General features: G+C 45.9%; 1 long non-coding RNA gene across 1 annotated transcript; it reads left to right on the top strand.

The window, feature by feature from the left end:
- The first annotated feature begins 355 nt into the window (after positions 1–355).
- Positions 356–11398, top strand: LOC136632042 (uncharacterized). Its single transcript, XR_010793128.1, has 3 exons — positions 356–471; positions 2027–2178; positions 11264–11398. It is a non-coding gene; the product is annotated as an uncharacterized lncRNA (long non-coding RNA).
- Positions 11399–21935: the final 10537 nt, after the last annotated feature.

Genomic DNA, 21935 nt, shown 5'->3' with positions numbered 1-21935 from the left:
CCTTTAGTTACGCCCCTGATTTCATACATCAATTATACTATATTAATAATATATCACATATAATATTTTTATTTGGGCGCCACGTTGGCGTTAACCGATTTCTACGGACTTCCACTCCGCCCACAGCTGACTCCTGCTCGCCAGCTCTGGACAGATTGATCCATCCTCAGGGCTGCTGCAAGGGATCCATGGGAAAGTGTTGCCCTCCTTCCAGAACATCATTCTATAGAGTGTATTACGACAGTATTACTCAACTGCAACGTCTGATATCCCATTTTGTACTTTGCATTGATCTCTCTTGCACAGGCTTATGTTCTGCTGGCTTCTACTGTGAAGGAGAGGCAGCAGACAAGATTCCCCAGAAGACGACCCGCTTTCCGCTCAATGGTCCTTGTCCTGCCGGTCATTACTGCCCCGAGGGAACCCTTTCTCCAAAACCTTGCCCTGTTGGGACCCTGAAAAATACAACAGGTACTGTAGTCCTCCTAAGACCCTTTACACAAGGCTTACATCAAATGTCTCAGCCTGGAGTATAGATGTATCTAGATGCTACTAACACTATCGACATAGTGAGAAGACTATTGGTACAGCAGAATGAGTTTTGACCTCAGGATTTTTGATTTGTCTATGGGATTTGTCAGTATATCTCGACGTCAAAACTCATTATCTTTAAGGGAAGGTTGTATATATGAAGGTAATGATAAACTTTATTCGTATAGAACCAACTTATTCCGCAGCGCTAGGTAACATAGCAACATGGTATGTAAGCTCAAAAAGCCCATAATGATAGAGACAGTAGTGGGGGGGAAGCTAAAGGTCTCTATATTCCGAAATGCCATACAATCAGAATGTTGCATGATTCATTTCTTATGCTACCCAGCGCTAACTCCCGGACCAAACTGCTCTAGGAAGAAGGCCGCCTGCACACGGACGGATTTGCATTGCTGAATTCGGGGCCGGCATACGCCCCTGGATTCCGCAGCAAATACCTTCTATATACATGGTATGCAAAAGCACTTTTCTGTGCCCATCAATCGCGATTTTTCGCTTGCAGGGGAAAAAAATCGCAGCATGTTCTATTTTAGTGCGGGACACACACGGTCGGCTTCCATTGAATTCAGTGGAAGCCGCCTGTCCCGCGGCCCTTCTGTAATGAACATTGCAGAAGAGTCGCGGTATCCGGGTCATCGCCTAGCAATGGCGCAGGAGAATCTGTACTGTGCATGTGCGTCGGCACAATGGCCGGCACATTCGCAGTGCTTCGGCCACCTACACACAAAGACAACTGACAGGTACGCAGGGGTCTCTGACCGGCACATGGTTGGATTCTGCTGCGGTATCCCGCAGCTGGAATCCAACCCATTCGTGTGCAGGCAGCTGAACTAGTAAACTTTCTGTCAAAATACTATATCTGGAGAATCGCTCCACATATCCCATACTTTGTGGAAGTTCTCTGGGCATTTTCTGTTTTTAAAAACAACCTTCTCATAGGGGATGTGGAATTAACCACACTGCACCATTGGGTCACACTAGGGGGTCGTCTGCCATCCATCTTATCGCCACTGCCTTGCATGCAAGTACCAACATTTCATGAAGTAGAATTCTAGGGTAATGCTGCCATTGCTCCTCATTAGAGATGAGCGAGTATACTCGCTAAGGCACATTACTCGAGCGAGTAGTGCCTTAGCCGAGTATCTCCCCGCTCGTCTCTAAAGATTCAGGGGCCGGCGCGGGTGACAGGTGGGTTGCGACGGGGAACGGGGGGGAGAGAGGGAGATCTCCCCTCCGTTCCTCCCCGCTCTCCCCCGACGCTCCCCGCTGGCCCCCGAATCTTTAGAGACGAGCGGGGAGATACTCGGCTAAGGCACTACTCGCTCGAGTAATGTGCCTTAGCGAGTATACTCACTCATCTCTAATTAGTAGGCTAGATTCAGGAGTCACCTTTTGTCCTGGTGCCTTATTGCTATACCGAGGGATCGTATCACCGTGAAGCCTCTGAACCATTTCAGTGATTTGTTTTTCCTAGGTGGCTCTTCCACAGACAGCTGTGTGCCATGCTATGCTGGGTATTTTTGTGCCAGTGTTGGTCTGACTTCACCCACCGGCTTGTGCTCAGCTGGATTCTTCTGCCCAGGAAACTTCACCTCTACCAGCCCTACTGCTTTTCTGTGCCCAAAGGTAATGGTAGCTCTTTTAGATGCCTTATAACTTTACTTACATTGCTTTATTTCTATTTATATAGTGAGCTTGGTTCTGGTGCTGTTTTTATGTATTGACTTTGGTACTGTCTTTATGTACTGAGTTTGGTTCTGGTACTGTATTTATGTAATGATTAGTTCTGGTATAGTATTTATGTACAGAGGTTGGTTTGTGCTGTATTAATGTTATGACCTTTATCCTGATGCTCTATTTATGTTATTAGCTTAGTTTTGATATTGTATCTATGTACGGATGTTGGTTGGTGCTATATTTATGAGTTTGCTTCTTGTGCCGTATTTATGTTAGGAGCTTGATTCTGGTATAGTATGCATACACTGAACTGGGTATGCTGTTTTCTGTGCAAGCAGAATACAGTCAGACTGCCTATCAGAGCAATATATATCATTTTTCTCTTATGATGGGGATGCCAAAAAACATTCACACAGGGTGCCTTCTTACCTAAGTCCTGTTAGCGAAATATTCACTAGTTGGTATGTTTGCAGGGGGCAAAATTAGGTGTTCGAGCACGAGAAAGCTTACAAATCGCGCACAGTATTGAATTTTATAGGAAGTAATCTGATTTATAAGTCAATCCTCAGAGATATTTATACAAAGACATTTGATGCGAGGCTAGAACATGCCTCACTTGTAATAATAATTTATTTTAATTAACATAAAAAACCCACTAGATTAGGTATGCATGGAATGCAACAGCAGAGGAGTATACAACTTACCACTACACCACGAAATATACTGAAAAGTAGACGAAGCCAAAACACACTGAACCAGCAACTGGAAAGCCAATCAAACCATCCCGGTCCTTATTTTGCCTGAATGTCTGATATCTTGAATATTTTTTTGTGATTAGATTCCGAATTTTCAATTAGGTTGAAAGAACGCATACCTTCAAATTTCTCACATCCATGATTGAATACCATAAATCGTTGCTCTGTTCTGTAGAGTACCTTGTACATCCAACAGTGGTAAGTCAAGAGCCTGTGAGGTAGTGTTAAGGGCTCTTGCCTTATCACATGCTATACCATTAGTTATTGCTAGTCCCCAGATCCCCAATACTGATGCTCCAAGAGCTATTATTTCACTATTACTTAACAGTGTGGGAGGTCTCACAGGTTTCATTTAGCTGTCAGAATTCCCTTTTTGCTCTAAATTGTAGTCAAGTATTTGATGCATTTGAATACCTAAGGCCTCGTTCACACAAGTGTATATCGGCCGCGGTTTCCACGGCCGGCCAATATACTACAATCTGATGCATTGAATTCCAATGCATCAGATAACATGGCGATATTCCCGCAGCGTAAAAGTGCCCGGCCGGGTCAATATAGTGCCGGGCGCTTTTACGCCAGGCCGAAAAGATAGTCCTGGAACTATCTTTCTGGCCACAATTCGTCAGCCGCTGCATGGGCCCCTATGGGAGCCAATGACAGCGGCCGGAGAAGGGAGGTGGGAGGGAGTTTAGCAGCATGACTGCTAAACTCCTTCCCCCTTCTCTCCTCCTCTCTGTCTGTTTGCAATGGGGTGGGGCAGGGCGGAGCTAAGTGCTGCCTTGTCCTGCCCCCTCCCATTGCTGGCTGCAAACAAGGGGCGGGGGGGGGGGGCGAGAGCTTAGCTCTGCCCTGTCCCACCCCCTCCTATTGCAAACAGCCTGAGGGTAGAAGGGAGGAGGTGAGCCAGTGAAGGGGAGGGAAAAGCAACAGCATGGCGGCCTTGGTGTATATGCGCCGGGCCCATGCCATCTGAACGGCCACACAAACGTTAGATTTGTATGCCTGTTCACGCATTTTTAAAGCACCGCCGGGTGCATGTGAAAAGCCTACGGCCGTGTGAGAGAGTCCTTAGTGTGGCAAAGTACAAAACATACTGACATATGCCACTCTTGGGCAGCGGTAAGGTAATCTGTAGCTTCCACTAACTAATCCCTCATCCGTAGTATGAATGGACAAAAAAAACATCCTGTTAGCCATGCCCATAGACACTACCTGAGGCTTACCATTTGGTCTTGGCCAATCATTCGCAGCTCTCTTGAAGAGTGTGTGTTCATGGCCTATCGTTTATGACAGACCATCACGCGGTAATACAAAAGTGGCATGGCTACTACCACGTGATCTAGGATTCCAGAGCTGAACATCCTACGCTCCGGCCCAGTGTTCTACCGTTGTCTAACACACTGTACACGTTGATTAGGTAGCCCCTTGCAATTCTGATATGGGGGGTGTTTTGGAAACAGAGTTGCCCCATAATTTGGAACCTCCACAGATGCACACTTTGTCCAGGAGGGATAATAGTGGCATTTTCATGGGCAAATGAGATGGCATGATGATCCCCAGTCCAGGAGCAATTAAGAACCAACCAGGCTTCACCAAGCCATGCTCCAACCAGGAGCGTAACTATAGAGGATGCAGGGGATGCAGTTGCACCCGGGGCCCAGGAGCCTTGGGGGGCCCTTAAGGCCTCTCTTCTCTATATAGGGAGCCCAGTACTATGAATAAAGCATTATTATATTCGGGGCCCCGTTCAAGGTTTTGGATTGGGCCCAGGAGCTTCAAGTTACGCCTCCAACCATTACTGGGGCAGTTGTGCTCTGGTGTTTTTGTGACAATACAGGGATACCAAGAATTCTATCAAATCATGACCTGATCTCCTTCCCAGTGAGGGGGTATAGCCATGAAGGGCACAGAGGATGCTGTAGGGGCATGAGTACATATTCAACAAATATTCAGTTTTCTGCATCATCAACAGCTACAACAAGTACTTCATGATGTTTAACAAACTTTTTGCCCACTCTTCTTGGGTCCGTGTGTGTACGGCGGCACATAACAATAGTCACAAGTCTTTCTCTGGTTCAGGCGCAAGAACTTTTGCAGCCCCTTGCATTCAGCGATCAGTAAGGGTCCCAGCTATTGGGCTTTCATTTATCAGACATGTGTGACTAATATGTTTGATATTCCATAATCATATGTGCTGGTAATATCCCTCTAATGTGTGGACAGTACAGATAATTGGATACAGGACGGAACTGGCTTTAATCACCTGTTGCTAATAACGAACTTTCATATTTCCTTGCCCTCGTGCTTCCAGTGCAATGTGGTTTTGCCTGGTACGATGAGCTCACATTTAGATGCCTACGTCCTTGCAATAATTGCATGCTTTATATTTATCCGAGTTCCTCCCTGACGCACAAATAAATTACATTGTGTTTAGTAAATTGAGCACACAGGGTGACCTCCCTCCCAGAACACCATACTGAGGAGTTATGCAACCATTCATGCATTTAAAGGGATATTCTGGTTCCGGCATGTATAGCTTACTCCTTGTTTAATGGAACGTTATGCAATTGTTCTGTAGATGTTCTATACTAATGGCATTGTCTTACCTCCTAAATATCATATCCATTGTGTAGATCATAAAGACTTGTGGAACTGTCTATAAAAACCCGTCCACAGCAACCAATCACAGCGCAGCTTTCATTATCCACTCTACTGTTCAAGAATGATTCTATTTAACCCTTTGCAATCCAGTTTTGGATTCGGGGTTTCCTTGGGGGCTTTCTCTTTCAGCCATTATATCATCAATGGCGCCATCTGCTGGCTAGAGCCAGTACTGCGGTATGGGACATGCTGGAGAGGCCCCCCCGACAACAGAGCGGTCAGTAATATATAGTAAGAACACCCTGCTGGACGTCTTTCGACATTGAAAGCTGTACAGCCTTTAATCAGAGTGTCTTCAGTGGATTGGAAGGGGTTAACCCCTTAAGGGTGCGGCCCTATGTTTTCTACAGTTTTTGTTTCTCCTCTCCACTCTTCAAAAATCCTAACTCTTTTATTTATCTATCTATCAGTTTATCTGTCCTAGGTCTTGTTGTTTGAGGGACAAGTTGTATTTTTCAATGGCACTATGTAATGTACCATATAATGTACTGAAAAAATTTAAAAAATTCCTAAGTGGAGCGAAATAGAAAAAAAAGGGCAATTTTACCATCTTTGGTGGTGACCTTGTTCCTATGATGTACAGACTTCAGCAAGGACAAAATGCTAACTTTGTTCTGTGGGTTGGTGCAATTCCGACAATACAACCTTTATAGATTTTTTTTTTTTTGCTGTACTGCTTTTATAAATAAAGTATCTTTAGAAAAAAAATTTCTGCCGCCATCTTTTGACAGCCATAACTTTTATTTTTCCGTCACCATAGATGTGTGAGGGCTCATTCTTTGAGGGACATCCTGTAGTTTCTATTGGTATCATTTTGGATTACATATTATTTTTTGATCGCTTTTTATTACATTTTTTCTTGGAAATGGGGTGACCAAAAGAAACCCCGCAATTCTGATGTGTATTTTTCTTCTGATGTGGGGTTGATAACGAGTTACTTTGATTGATCAGACTTTTATGGACACATATGATAAAATAATATGTTTTTGCTTTTTTTTTATTTAGTTTTTTTATTATAAATATTGTAAAGGGCTTTTTAAAAACTTTTTTATTAACTTTTTAATTTTTTTTTTAACCCCTTAACATTCCTTAATGTCCTGCAGCGTAGGGGTATGTATGAAGAGAGATCGCGGGGCGACCTCTCTCCATACAGGTTGGGTGTCAGGGAGCCGTGCGGGTGTCATGGTAGCCAAAGGCCTTCTGAAAGACCCCTGGGCTGTCTTAGCTTGGCTTAGTTCTCTCGTGTCAAAAGATAGAACTTGTCCTATCTTCTGACAGCAAAACACCGGCAGCTCCATAGACTCCTATGGGAGACCATGCGAGCAGGTGGGCAAAGGGAGGGAGTTTAACAGCAGCAAGTGCTGCTAAACAATGATAGGTGCCTCTTGTGAGGCCTTTTTAAGTCATTTTACATTGTTTTGCTCAGCGAGGCATTTCGGCGCTGTGGCATCAGTGCACTGCAAGACCTAATTGCGTACGCCAAAAACACACATGATAGCGAGTCCATGGCTTCTATTTTCCACCAAATGCACGCATGTGCACAAAACTATAGCATTCGAGCATGTGTTCAGCCGCTGGTGTGATACAATGTAACATATAGAGGGGTTACATATTACCCCAACCTGCAGTGTCAGTAGCTCTGGTGTTACGCCCCCCACTGGCAGTGTACATGAGCGCAGTCTGCAGCCGCTCTGCTTGTAAAGTATCATATGAATATTTACCCTACAAGTTTATCACGTCCATCAGATAAGCAGTATGAAGAGATGATGTAATGACCGTCTGGCGCTGAGAACAGCCTGACCCACATCTACTCATCGCTATAAACCGGTTCAAGGCGCTTCAAAAAGTTGCATTTCTTGATGCATATTATATTCACACAAATATTTGCAACTTTTCTCAGTAGTCACTAATTTGAAAAGTAGCCGTGAGAATGCTGGGGGTCTTCCTGGGGTCTTCTGTGGTAGATTCATTCATTAAGACAAAAGCCAGAAAATAGCTCAAATTGTCTGATTTTTAGACCGTTCCAAATGCCTCAACTTTATTATCCCTTTGCAATCCAATTTTGGATTTAGGGTTTCCTAGGGGGCTTTCTCTTTCTGCCATTTCACCATGGTGCCATCTGCTGGCTAGAGCCAGTACTGTGGAATGGGACATGCTGGAGAGGCCCCCGACAACAGAGTGGCCAGTAATATACAGTAAGAATACCCTGCCGGACGTCTTCCGACATCGGAGCTGTACAGCCTTCAATAAGAATGTCGTCAGACAGTGGATTGGAAAGGGTTAAAGGCATTGTGCCAAGTTCTGAAGTTATTCCCTATCCACAGCATAACTTTATGATTGGTGTGTTTCCAACCACTGGGATTTCCAACGATCCCGAGAAGTCTGGTCGGTCCCTGAGAGAATGGAGCAGAGGTCACACAGACTCACCCCTGCTGCATTCACTTCAGTGAGACTGGCAGAGATGATAGAGTTCAAGGACTTCAGCAATCTCTGGTGCCATCATCAAAGTGAAAGGAGCCCCTGCACGACCTTCACTCTATTCACTCAGTGACCAATCGGTCCTCGGGGGGTCCCAGAGGTTGGACCGTCTCCAATCATAACGTTATCCCCAATCCTGTGGATAGGGTAGAACTTTAGAACTTGGCAGAACCCCTTTAAGACATGTGTCTTTTATTAAATCTGCAGTCCAAGCAGCGGGACCATGGACATTGCATCTCCTACTCTCATCTGTGATACAGAGTGGAAAAAATTTGCAGAATGTCCTATTTTCTTTCCATGGACCACTGGTCCAATAAAAAAAGTTCCATGCCTAAGGCTCATTGAAGTCAATGGGTCTGTATGTGAGCCTTTGCAACACAAGCTGTACACGGACACAGATATCAGATGTGTGAATAAGCCCTCAGACTGGCATAAGCCGCAAGCACTCATCTTTTCCCAACAATTGCCGGGCTGAACCTACAACCGTATAGGTGCAGCCTGGCAATTAATGCAATTACACAAGCATTAACAGCGCTCATGTAATAGCAGCCTTAGGCTGCATTCAGACAAACGTATATCGGCTCGGTTTTCACGCCGAGCCAATATACGTTGTCCTCATCTGCAGGGGGGGGGGGGATGGAAGAGCCAGGAGCAGGAACTGAGCTCCCGCCCCCTCTATGCCTCCTCTCCGCCCCTCTGCACTATTTGCAATGGGGAGAGGCAGAACGGGGGCGGGGCTAATACACACAGAACTTAGCCCCGCCCCCATCCCACCTCCTGTCATTGCAAAAAGTGCAGAGGGGCGGAGAGGAGGCATAGAGGGGGCGGGAGCTCAGTTCCTGCTCCTGGCTCTTCCATCCCCCCTCCCCCCCCCCCCCCCCCCCCCGCACACGAGGACAACGTATATCGGCTCAGCGGTCTGATAGCCATGCAAAAAAATCGGCTCCTATCATCGCAGCTGGTCCCCGCGAATTTACACGGCGGGCTGCAGCATCTTGTAGTGCAATGACATCACAGCCTTGAAATTCCTCGGTCACCAGAACAATGAAAAAAGGCATCCCCGCGGGGACTTCCTTCATCCCTCTCCCTCCCTTTGCCTGCCGGCTCACATAGACTCCCATGGGAGCCACCAGCTTTGTGCCATCAAACGATAGGGCAAATCTCGGGGTCAAAAAATCATTCATCTAAAAGAACCCGTAGAAAACCGTAGGTTCCTTTAGATGCTAATTTTTTTCCCCTTTTTTTGCACCCAAAAGTCCTGTTCATTTGCGCACAGCAAAGAAAAACCCGCACTGATTAAAATGTCTAAATAGTCTAATGAGTTCCAGAGGTGTTATTTCTCCTGATGTTTCATGCATCTCCTACCATATTTTGCACACATTTGCGCACCCCTTATTGACTTCTATGGGGATTTGCGGAAAAATAATAGTTTTTTTTGTGGGACCAAAATGATAATATGTGCATATGAATGAACCCATTGAAATCAGTGGGTTCTATTCACTGCGTATTGTGCATGCAAATCCGCCCGTGTGAATCCGGTCTTAGCTGTGGCTATAGCCACCATGGAATTCTTGCGGAATTGCTACAGAATGCCTGCAGTGATTCCGCCATGTGAGAAGGCAGCCTTAGGACAGCTTCACACGCGTGTAGGCGCAGTTTTGCACACCAACATATTTGTGCACTGAGCGAGGCTTTCTGCGCGTGTATCGGCGTATTTTACTGTACTTTTTCTGCGTGCAGGTCAAGTTCATTTGCGCAAATGCCCTGATTGAAATGGCTAACTAGTTGCAGATGTGTTCTTCTGCCAGCAGAATTACGCAGGGTTTCACGCATCTCCTAGCGTATTTTGCGCGCATTTGCAATTTCCCCCATTAATTTTAAAGTGAACCTTTGGTACTAGAGATGAGCGAGTATACTCGCTAAGACAAACTACTCGAGCGAGTAGTGCCTTAGCCGAGTATCTCCCCGGTCGTCTCTAAAGATTCGGGGAGCAGCGGGGGAGAGTTGGGAGGAACAGAGGGGAGATCCCTCTCTCCCCCCCGCTCCCCCCTGCTCCCCGCCGCAACTCACCTGTCACCCCCGCCGGCCCCCGAATCTTTAGAGACGAGCGGGGAGATACTCGGCTAAGGCACTACTCGCTCGAGTAATGTGCCATAGTGAGTATACTCGCTCATCTCTATTTGGTACTCAAATATGCTGAAAAATCCCACAGCGAAATCCGCCCCTCGGCCCGGCCGGTGACCCCGCGTACCTGTCCGTAGTCTTCATATACTGTACCGTGACCGTGCCGAGCCGGCGCACATGTGCAGTACAGATTATGCCGCGCCATCGCTAGACGATGACGCGGATCCCACAACCTTTCTGCAATGATAATTGCAGAAGGGCCGCAGATCAGATGGCTTCCATTTACGTCAACGGAAGCCGTCCGCACGGAATCCGGCTCAAAATAGAGCTTGCTGCGATTTCTCCACCGCGAGCGGAAAATCACAATTGATTATCGCTCATGTGCAGGAAAAACGCTTTTCCATAGCATGCTATGGGCGGTATTTGCTGCGGGATCTGGAGGCGGACGCCCACTCCGGGTTCCACAATGCAGATCCGTCCGTGTGCAGCCGGTCTAAGGGTGGTTTCACATCCACATTGGAACCTCCGGTTGGAAGTTCCGTCACAGACCCGGCTGGTAGAAAAAGTACTACATGCAGCGGAAACCGAACGGACCCCCAATATAGTCAATGGGGTCCGTTCAGCTCTGTATGATTCCGTCATGAAACTAAAACGTTCAGCCAGGGGATTCCACTTTCTGCTCCCTGAACAAAGCAGGAAAACGGAACCCGGACGCAGATGTGAAACCACCCTTATAGGGTTTGGTAAGAACTATAAACTAGTTCGGGAAATGAGAGATTTGCGCTGCGTCTGTGTTTATGGAGAATTAGACATATTTTAGCACACTGCGGCTATGTCAACTATATTTTTGGTCCAGAGATGTAGACCATGAATGTTTCCATTCACTGACAGCAAGCAGATATCTGAAAAAGTTAAGTGATTAAAGACCAAGAACAGAATGTTGCAGACTTTCCTCTACTTTCATAAATCTAGACAAATCTTGATTCTTTTTCCTTCATATTCCCCACCCTGTTTAGGGCCATTTCTGTACTGCGGGCTCTTCCCATCCTCTACCCTGCCCTACTGGGCAGTACCAGCCAAATACTGGGTCTCATTCCTGCACCCCATGCCAGCCAGGATTCTACTGCCAGGAAGCAGTGGCTGGCCACCCGCAGCCCTGTCCTCCATATTCCTATTGCCCTGCAGGTATGTATTATCCCACTGTTATATACCGCACTGCAGCAGTATATATTGGACATGTCACCTTCTTAATTGACATTACTTTTACTAGGGACACTTTATCCTTTACCTTGCCCTAATGGGACCTATACGTCTATGGAAATGAGTGGCCTGAGAGAGAAGGGCGAATGTCTCCCTTGCCCCCCGGGACATTACTGTAGGTAAGACCCCTGTATAAATTCTATATTTATACACATTTTGTAGGTTTGTTGCAGCAATCTGTGACTGTTCCTGTCAACTTAATGGGATGTGCAGAAATTCATGCACCTGCTGCAGAAACAACCTATCCAGAGGTATAGAGCATATTTGCAATTGCAGAACTGTCATCCATAACCCTACCGTATATGGACATAAGCTTACTGCCCTTTCTGATCCACAGGGGAGGTAAGCTGCAGGGTCCTTGTGCAGCCGGTCATTTCTGCCTATCTGGCAGTTCAGAATACACACCCTATGTCCAGAACTTCAGCCGGAGCTCGCTAACTGAATGCAGCTGGGGGCAGATGTGTGCGGGGATCTGCCCGCCTGGTGAGTAGTGCAAAGTAGAAGCTTTTACCATCACTTTATCTGAAGACCATTAGTGTAAGGGAACACTGAACCTCGATATGTGAGTCTGTCTTACTCTAATCATTCATTTTGGCTACGATGGGTGGGCAAGCTACAGTAGATCTCCAATTGCTGTGAGGGAAGCTTTCTGATAAAGCAGACCTCCTCCCAGTGGGACATTGGACTGTATTTTGCAGTATGCCTTTGAACCTTTTCAATGGTTCAATACTTACAGTACTTCTTTGTAGACAGGACTTTTAGCCTTCTCAGAAGATCACATCATCCTTCTCATAAAAGCTAGTACAAGGCTGGAGCATGGACTGTTAATTGCTAAGATCAATGGGTCTAATTGACCCATAACCAACAAAAAGTGCATTGTACATCACAAGAAGCGCTCCACGTGGCAAGCAAGTTATAGCAAAAGAGCTTCATCAATATTTCATTCTTATGTCTCTTAGTAAAAAGGCTCATAGTCTGCTACTCATATTTGCACTGACGTGCCAAAGGTCATGGGATAGCAGTATGTAAATTGATTATGAAGTGGCCGTACTGCAGAAGGCGGCTTGGGACCTGTATAGGTTGTGGGGTGTTATCTTGTGAGTGAGCTTGAAAATTGGCCAACGTGCCCATGGCAAGGTGACATGAAGTATCATAGTGTGGATAGTGGGTGGCTGACAGATGGGAGGCTCCATTTTCAAAGTTGTGCGGGCATTTTACATCCTTCAATCCATAGTGTCATGTGTGTACTGGGAATACATCATAGAAGACATTACCACCCTCCAGTGGACAGCTCAATGGCAATGGCTGTTCATGGGTGTTCTGGCCTAGAATTGTCAGTGCGAACAGACAAATGAGATATGGGAGCAAGAGACCCACCAGAAAACCTCTGTTAACACCACAGCATCGGGCACAGTGCTTCACCGAGTCTCATGAGCTTGCTAACTTGATCCTAGAAGACTGGCAATGTGTGGCATGGTCCAATGAGTCACAGTAGCAATTGTTTCAGGGCAGATGGTAAGGGTTCGTGTGTGGCACAGTCCCCATGAAGCCATGGACCCCGGTCGTTGACAGGGTACTATGTTGGCTGGTGGTGGTTCCATATTGGTGTGGGATGTGTTCTTCTGGCATGGGTTTAGTTCACTGGTTTTCCCATACACATCATCGACTGCTGCCCACTACAATTCACTGCTTGGTGACCATTTGCAGCCCTTTACGGACTCCATATACCCCCACAACGATGGGATATTCCAGCAGGACAATGCACTGTGCCATGAGGCCCAAGTGGTGCATAATTGGTTTTCAGAGCATTCTGGAGAGTTTCTATGAATGGTGTGGTGTCCACGTTCTCCTGACATGAGCCCAATCAAGCATTTTTTGGGTAGTGGTGTAGAGGTCTATTAGTACTTGCACCTACAAACACCTGGGGGAAGCTATCCAGATGACATGGCTCAACATCCCTTTAGATGTCTTTCGTCCCATGACTTTTGGCATATAAGTGTGGAATTTTAAAGCAAGAACATGCAAATAGCCTGTATAACTTGCATCACATTGTCCATGTCCTCATAGTTACTGTACACAGTTGTTCTTGTATGATGAAAGTCTGCTCTTGTTTAGTATCATTAAAGCAATAAAATGGCTTGCCCTAGATACAATAAACAATAATGCAAAAATATATTGGATGCCTTCTCTAGTGCTCACATATTAGTTAAAGGATAGCTGATATATACACAATATGAATGGTCACTGGGGACTGCACCACTCCTCTTTACGATCCCCCATGATGAGGGAGCAGCGATTAATCATGCATGTGTTCACCTTCACCGTAGTTGGGCAATAAGGACTAACAAGGGAATCAGGACTGATTTACATAGTAGCATAGTATGTAAGGCCAAATGAAGCCAATGTCCATCTAGTTCAGTCTGTTTAACCTCTTTGTTGATCCAGAGGAAGGCAAAAAACCCCAAGAGGCAGAAGCCAATTAGCCTTTCGGGGAAAAATTCCTTCCCAACTCCCTAATGTCAGTCAGACTAATCCCTGGATCAACCTCTAATAGTTCCTACCTGCCTGTATACCCGGATCAACAACCCACTGGTCACCTAAAAGTTATATCCTGTAATATCCTCCCCCTCTAGAAAGACATCAAGTCCCCTTTTAAACTCCTCTATGGATTTTGTCATCACCACATCCTCAGGCAGAGAGTTCCACAGCCTCACTGCTCTTACAGTAAAGAACCCTTTTCTGTGTTGGCGATGAAACCTGCTTTCTTCTAGAAGTAGCAGATGCCCTCTTGTTACCAGTCCTGGGTATAAACAGATCATGGGAGAGATCCTTGTATTGTCCCCTAATATATTTATACATAGTTATTTGATCACCCATCTTGTGTTCCTGGTGGGATGGGGCTTATAAAGGCTATGTCCACCTTTGCAACCATCTTTTTGTTACCCCAATCCATATAAAATGAGAAATGAAGCAACTTTGCAATATGTTGTAATTAAAAATGTCCTACAGTTTTTTTTGTTTCTACAGCTCCTATGCAGATCTGTGCGTTTCTATGGTAACAGACTACAAACAATCCTGTGTGGTCTGGTAGCCATATTTACTTCTATCTGTTCTTTATAGTTCAGGAGTCACTGGTGATGGTGGACGGCACTCACTGTTATCTGCTTCTTGCTCAATATAACTGCTTTCTTCTTTGTGGACTTTTCAAGCTTCCTGACGCTCTTCTGTCGTGACTACACACTCTCCCTTCCACTCCTATGTGGAGTCTTATATCGATCTGGGGCCAGGGGCATAACTATAGGGAAGGGAGAAGATGCGATTGCACCCGGACCCAGGAGCTTTAAAGGGGTTGTCTCGCGAAAGCAAGTGGGGTTAAGCACTTCTGTATGGCCATATTAATGCACTTTGTAATGTACATCGTGCATTAACCCCTTGAGTGGCACACCCGGAAATTTTCCGGGAGGAGCTCCACTGCTCATAGTGACATAGCCCGGAAGATTTCCGGGCTATGTATCACTATGGGAGCTGCAGAGCACAATGCCACAAGCTGTGACACTGTGCTCTGCCTGCACAGACCCACAGAGAACAAAGCAAGGGCTTTGAAAAACCAGCAGAAGATATTGCCGACATGTCGGCAACCTCCTGCTTTGTTTACAGGTTGCCATAGAGACCATCGGCTTGTCAGAAGCAAGCCGATGGTCTCTGTGACAGGGAGAGCTGGTTGTTAGCTGTCAGAGGACAGCTAGGTACCAGCTCTTACAGCAGAGATCAGAGAAAACCTCCGATCTCTGCTGTGTTAACCCTTTACATGCTGCAGTCTATGTGACTGCAGCATGTAAAGGGCTGTCACTGCAGCATGTAAAGGGCTGTCACCATCGGACCCCCAGAATGTGATCAGGGGGTCCTGATGGGTCCCTGTGGAAGTCCCCTAAAGGGACAAAAAAAAAAAAAAAAAAGTTAAAAAAAAAAAAAGTTAAAAAATTATAAAAAAAAAATGATAAAAACACTTGTCTCCCTTTACTTTGTAAAAAATCAAAAATACAATCACACATGTGGTATCTGTGTGCGTCGTAATGACCCAGAGAAGGAAGTTAATACATTATTTAACCCCTTAATGACATGGCCCCTTTTTTTCTTTTTTCCCCATTTCTTTTTTTCCTCCCTCCTGTTTAAAAAAAATCACAACTTGTCCCGCAAAAAACAAGCCCTCACATGGCCATGTCAATGGAAAAATGAAAAAGTTATGGCTCTTGAGACGCAACTGCAAAATTAGTTGAAAATCAATGATTAGACCATTTTAAAAAACCTGCCCTGGTGGGCACGACAGGGTGGTAGGAAACCCGCCACTCAAGGGGTTAAATATGAGCCATACAGAAGTTATTCACTTACCCCCTCCGTTGCTGGCGTCCCCGTCTCCATGGCTCCATCTAATTTCAGCGTCTAATCGCCCGATTAGACGCGCTTGCGCAGAAGGGTCTTCTCCCTTCTGGTCGGTCCGGGCACAAGCGGTGTTCTGGCTCCGCCCCCTTCTACGTGTCATTGCGTAGCTCCGCCCCGTCACGTGTGCCGATTCCAGCCAATCAGGAGACTGGAATCGGCAATGGACCGCACAGAGCCCACGGTGCACCATGAGAGAAGACCCGCGGTGCATCGTGGGTGAAGATCCCGGCGGCCATCTTGGAGAAGGAAGAAGTAGGAAGAAGGAAGAAGTCGTAGAGAGGGGATTCGGGTAAGTAAAATTATTATTTTTATTTCAACACATCCCTTGGGTTTGTCCTGTGCTGAACGGGGGGCCTATGCAAAAAAAAACCCGTTTCGGCGCGAGACAACCCCTTTAAGGGGCCCATATATTTGGGGGCCCTGTTACAGATTTTGCATGGGGGCCCAGGAGCTTCAAGTTACGTCTCTGTCTGGGGCCATCCTAGATGACAACAACACACAACACTGTGCCATCACAAAGTCACATGCCATTACCATTATACAAAATGGCCCCAAATTAAAGTGACATAACACACAAAGCAGTTCCATTCCCTACTGCACTACAGAAATGAGAGAATTAATCTTGAACTATGAAATAGTGGGGACATGGCTCCCCCATTCTCAGGGATTGGTGGGGATTCCAGGATTCCATAGTAGCCTATATAAAAGTCCCTTCAAACAAGTTCTGATTGACTAGTTATATCATCACTCCACGGTGTTTGGGCAGGAAATCTGCAGGAAATCTGCTCTTGCAAAAGCAACCGTAGCAAATTAAAAGGTACTTTTTCAAAAATTTGTTTTGTCCTCGTGAACCCCTTACTGACAAGAGTTATAAAAGTACACTACAAGTCGGGTGTCATTGTAAATGTACGTGTCGTTGCTTACCCTAGCAGCCTGGGTCCCTGTAAACGCCCCCAGACCTGCTATTCATGCCGTTCTGTAGCATGGCTTAATAGGATGCCTGCAAATGTATGATGTAATGTGATACTGACGTATTGCAGTATACTGCACATATAGTCAGATGATCACCAATTTAAATCTCCTGTGGGGACTAAAAAAGGAAAATAAGATTAATAAAGTGGGTTTTTTTCATTATTGGAAAATGTTTTTTTCTAAACTTTTAATACTTTTTAAATTTTACTAAGTTCCCATTAGGGGCTGATCCAGGGAACAGTCTGATTGCCATTAGGGAGTCGGGAAGGATTTTTTTTCCCCAAAAGGGCTAATTGGCTTCTGCTCTTGGGGTTTTTTGCCTTCCTCTGGATCCACAACACACGAGGATAAACAGGCTGGACTAGATGGACATTGTCTTCATTCAGCCTAACGAACTATGTTACTATGTTACCAATCATCAACAGAATAAATTCCCAAAGCCCCCTACAACCCCTTCAAATGTAAATTTGAATTTAGAGACATAAATCAAAAGTCTTGTAAATGCTTGAGGAATTAACACACAGAACATATTAGAAAGTTTTACAATTAGTCTGATTTACATAAGATTGAGCAACCCTTTAATTATCCAATAAAAGCACAACTGGTTTGTTTTCTGCAGACGAGACACATTATCATACCCTGAGGATCCTTCTCTGGAGGTGGAAAACACTCTGCTGTGAATATTAATTTCACTGATGCAATCATTTATATTCACTCATTGTCAAAACAATCCCTCCCCTAAAAGCTGTCAGATGGGACGACACTTCCTGTGCGATTGTAACATTGTTATTAGTAAGTGATTACAATATCAGAGCAATTGTGAAGAACTGACAACCTGTAGGGAGGCTCTAGTACCTTGTTGTACCGCCTCTAGCTTAGATGCAAGATGTGATACTAGCGAGCATGGAGGCTCTAGTAACTTGTTGTGCTGCCTCTAGCTTGGATACAAGATGTGATGAGGGGGCATGGAGGCTCTAGTACCCTGTTGTACCACCTCTAGCTTGGATACAAGATGTGATACAGGTGGGCATGGAGGCTCTAGTACCCTGTTGTACCGCCTCTAGCTTGGATACAAGATGTGATACGGGCGGGCATGGAGGCTCTAGTACCCTGTTGTACCGCCTCTAGCTTGAATACAAGATGTGATACGGGCGGGCATGGAGGCTCTAGTACCCTGTTGTACCGCCTCTAGCTTGTATACAAGATGTGGTAACGGGGTGAAATCTCTTCTCTGCGTCGTAGAGGCGTCTAGTGGTCAACAAACTCTACACAAGCGGAAGAAGAGGCCACTACACACAAGGAGCCTCTGAAAGCCTTCTATAGGCCAAGAGGGGAACCACTTTTTTGGCTTCATGTGACAAGACCGGTAATCTAATTACCCCACAACTCTCATCATTTGCATATCTCCCTTAGATGTAACTCCATGACGAGTTTTGCAACAAAACGACAACTTCTTCTAGGGGCGGATTTTTTTTTACAATGAGTGTACACGCGGCACAAGGAAGGTTTTGTTGCTGTTTTATACTTTTATTTTGCTGTCGTTTTCATTGTACAAAATGTGATTTATTTAATTCCTTAATTAGCGTAAAGTAATATACACAGAAGATATACTATATGTCTTAGATCCAGCCTCTAAAAATTTTCACCCAGCTTTCCCATAGCAACACAACACAACACAACTTTAATTGAACTTATGAAGGACATAGAAATGAGTTAAAACCTGACTGCGGTAATGGAATATATAGGACTTGTGTGTTATCTGTTACCATGGAGACGCATGGGTCCGCACAGGGGCTGTAGAAACAAAAGGGTAGGGATATATTTAATGAAGCCTTATGTCAAGGTAACTTTATTTTCCATTTTTTTTTTTTTTTTTGTAAATCAATTTTTATTCAGGTTTTTAACATTAAATGAACATAAACACACAATAGAAGCCATATGAGTTACATCAAGAAAAATGTCTAACAATCGTTAGCCTCTAGATCTGTGTCAACAACTTGTTAGAATATAGCCAAGACCGCTAACAATGGTGCTGAGAGAACTTAGGTATTACACTGAGAGTGCACACAAGGTCTCGAGATAGTGCAGATTTCTACACCGCAGAAAGACCTAGGTCTTAATCTATAGCTCATTGCAACGGCAAATTGAGCTAAAGAGCAAATATGGGGGGGGGGTTAGGGATAGGCAGGAGCAAATGAGGAAAGTGGGTGAGGGAAGCAGTGGTAGAGGGGGAAGGGGGGGGGGTTTGTGAGTGTCACAATAGTCGCATAATTAATCGTTGTCAGGCAGAGAAGGCGCCAAAAGGAGAGATAAACGAAGAACGGAGAAACCAGAGAAGGTAGCGTATGTAGAAGTCACTTACCGGCCGGGTGCTAAGATGGGGGGGGGGCCTCCGCTCACCGGGTCCATATGTCAGAGTCGCTAATGGCCCTCCATGGGAACCACATCTGTAAGAATTTGTCATATGTGTTTCTAGTCCAGCTGTGCATTTCCTCCAGATTGTAGAGGAGGTCCACCCTCTCCTTCCACTGTCTCAATGTAGGCGGTGTGTTTTGTTGCCATAGGGGGGGAATTAAGGCCTTGGCTGAATCTATTAGTGACGCTAGGAGCTTGTTCTTCAGTGGGTGAAAGGAGCTAGAGGGTCTCCACAAAAAGATGATGTCCGGGGATAGAATGAATGTGGGGGAAAGTCTCCGCAGGGTCTCCTCCACCCCCCTCCAAAAGGGCGCCAGGGTCGGGCATGTCCACCAGATATGGAGGTAGGAGCCAATGTCCCCCCTGCATCTCCAGCATAGGTTCTGTGGGGTCAGATGGTGGTCGAATAGCCATTGAGGCGTCCTATACCACCTAGCCAGCAATTTGTAATGAGATTCTTGAGCTAAAATGCAAGGCGATAGGCCAAAGGAGGTTTTAAGAATCAAATTAGACTCCTCAGATGTGAGAGTAATGTTCAGCTCTTTTTCCCATGAAGAGAGGAAAGCCGGTTTATATTCAACTGGCGGGGTAATGAAGGCCCTGCGGAGAAAGGCGATCTTTTTCAGTCCGACCCTGTTTCTGGTTAGAGTTTGTTCAAAAAGCAAAGTCGGTCTGAGTGTCTGGTGTAGCATGAGGAACTCTTCTATGGTATTTTTAATCTGAGCTCTGTGTAAGAAGGAGAGGTTTTCGGTGAAGCCCAAGGATTGAACTATAGATTCTGGGGGGAGGTGAGCTAGGGAGTGTAGGTCGGCGATTGTCAATGAACCGGATCTCCTCCAGATCGACGCCGAGCAAGAGTCCGACGGATATCTCATTAGTCTACCGATCAATCGGAGTGGCAGGATGGGAGATGGGTCCGGCGCCAGCGAGGGTCTCAGTTTGTCCCACATTGCACATGGGCCTCTCAAGAGGGGGTTGAAGCTTCGACCACCGATGCGAGACCTAGCTGGTAGCCAGAGATCCCCCATCAGGGGTTCGTCCGCACAGCCCTCGGCCAGGATCTGGGGCAGATCATCTTTATGAGGGTAGGCAAGAGTTACCCAGTATCCCAGTTGAGACGCCTGGTAAAAATCATGAAGGTTAGGGAGATCGATCCCTCCTTCAGCGCCTCTCCTCATCAGCAAACTGCCGGCCAACCGTGGTCTCCTCCCCCTCCACACGAATCCCGAGAAGGCAGAATTAAGGCACTTGAAAAAGGATCTCGGCAGGAAGATAGGTAGCATACGCATCTTATATAATATTATTGGCAAGATGTATGATTTTATTATATTCTTCCTGCCAAACCATGAGGCCAGTGGGACGTCGTAAGACCCTAGCAGATTCTTCACCTGATCTAACAGGGGAGCGAAGTTAGCTCTGTAAAGGTCCTCTGCTTTTTTAGTGAGCTTCACTCCCAAATAGTCAATTGAGGTATTGGACCATGAAAAGGGGGATTTTGCTCTCAAGATATCATAGCGGGCCGAGGGAATGGAGACGTTCAGAATTACCGATTTCGAGAAGTTGACTTTGAAATTAGATATGTGACCAAACTCCTCTAGTTGTTCCGCGAGCCTTGTCAAGCCCTCTTCTGGATTTGTGACCAGGAACACTATATCATCGGCATATGCTGCCGTATCAAGACATTTATTCCCGACCTTTAAGCCAGTTATAGCCGGGTCCTGCCTGATTCTCCGTAGGAAGGGTTCAAGGGCCAGTATGAAGAGGGTCGGCGACAGGGGGCAGCCTTGACGCGTGCAGTTCTTGATGTCGAAGGGAGGGGAGAGTACCTCATTTATCCTGAGACGTGCATACGGTTGAGTATATAGGGAGAATATCGCTGCGATAAATTCTCCCGGGAAATTAAAATGGCGCAGTACCCCCTCCATGTAGCTCCAATCAACCCTATCAAAGGCCTTTTCGGCGTCCGTGCCTACTAGTGCCAAGGGTATTTTGTGTGACTGTGCGTACCTTGCAGCGTGTAGGAGTCTGAGGCAGTTGTCCCTCCCCTCCCTTCCCCTCATAAAGCCTGCCTGCTCCTCATCGATCAAGCTGGTCATAAAGCCGCCCATCCTTTCGGCGAGGAGTTTCGCCCAAAGCTTCATGTCCAGATTGATCAAGGATATCGGGCGGTAGCTACCGCACGATTCCAGGTCTTTGTTCTCTTTAGGGATCAGGGTGATGTGGGCCTCAAGGGACTGTTTAGGGAGGGGTGATCCCTTCAACAAGTCGTTGAAAAGGTCAGTGAGTTTGGGTATTAGGATGGTTTGGAAGGTCTTATAATAGTGAATGGTAAACCCATCCGGGCCTGGGCTTTTATTTGGCGGGCAGGATGATATTAATTTCTGAATCTCCGATTGGGTAACCGGAGAGGTCAGAGAAGATGTTTCTGCTGGGTTTAGCCTGGGGAGGTTCGCCTGCCTCAGGAACTGGTCTATTAATTGGCTGGCGTCTTCTTGTCCGCACGGGTTAGAGTTGGCTTTCAAATTGTATAGCTTAGAATAAAAGGCCTGGAATTCTTTTGCTATGTCGGGCGAGGCAGTTACCACTTGACCCTTTTCAGAT

This window comes from Eleutherodactylus coqui, chromosome 6 (genome assembly GCF_035609145.1).
Source record: "Eleutherodactylus coqui strain aEleCoq1 chromosome 6, aEleCoq1.hap1, whole genome shotgun sequence".
Lineage (NCBI taxonomy): Eukaryota > Metazoa > Chordata > Amphibia > Anura > Eleutherodactylidae > Eleutherodactylus > Eleutherodactylus coqui.
This window is presented reverse-complemented; position numbering and strand designations above follow the sequence as displayed.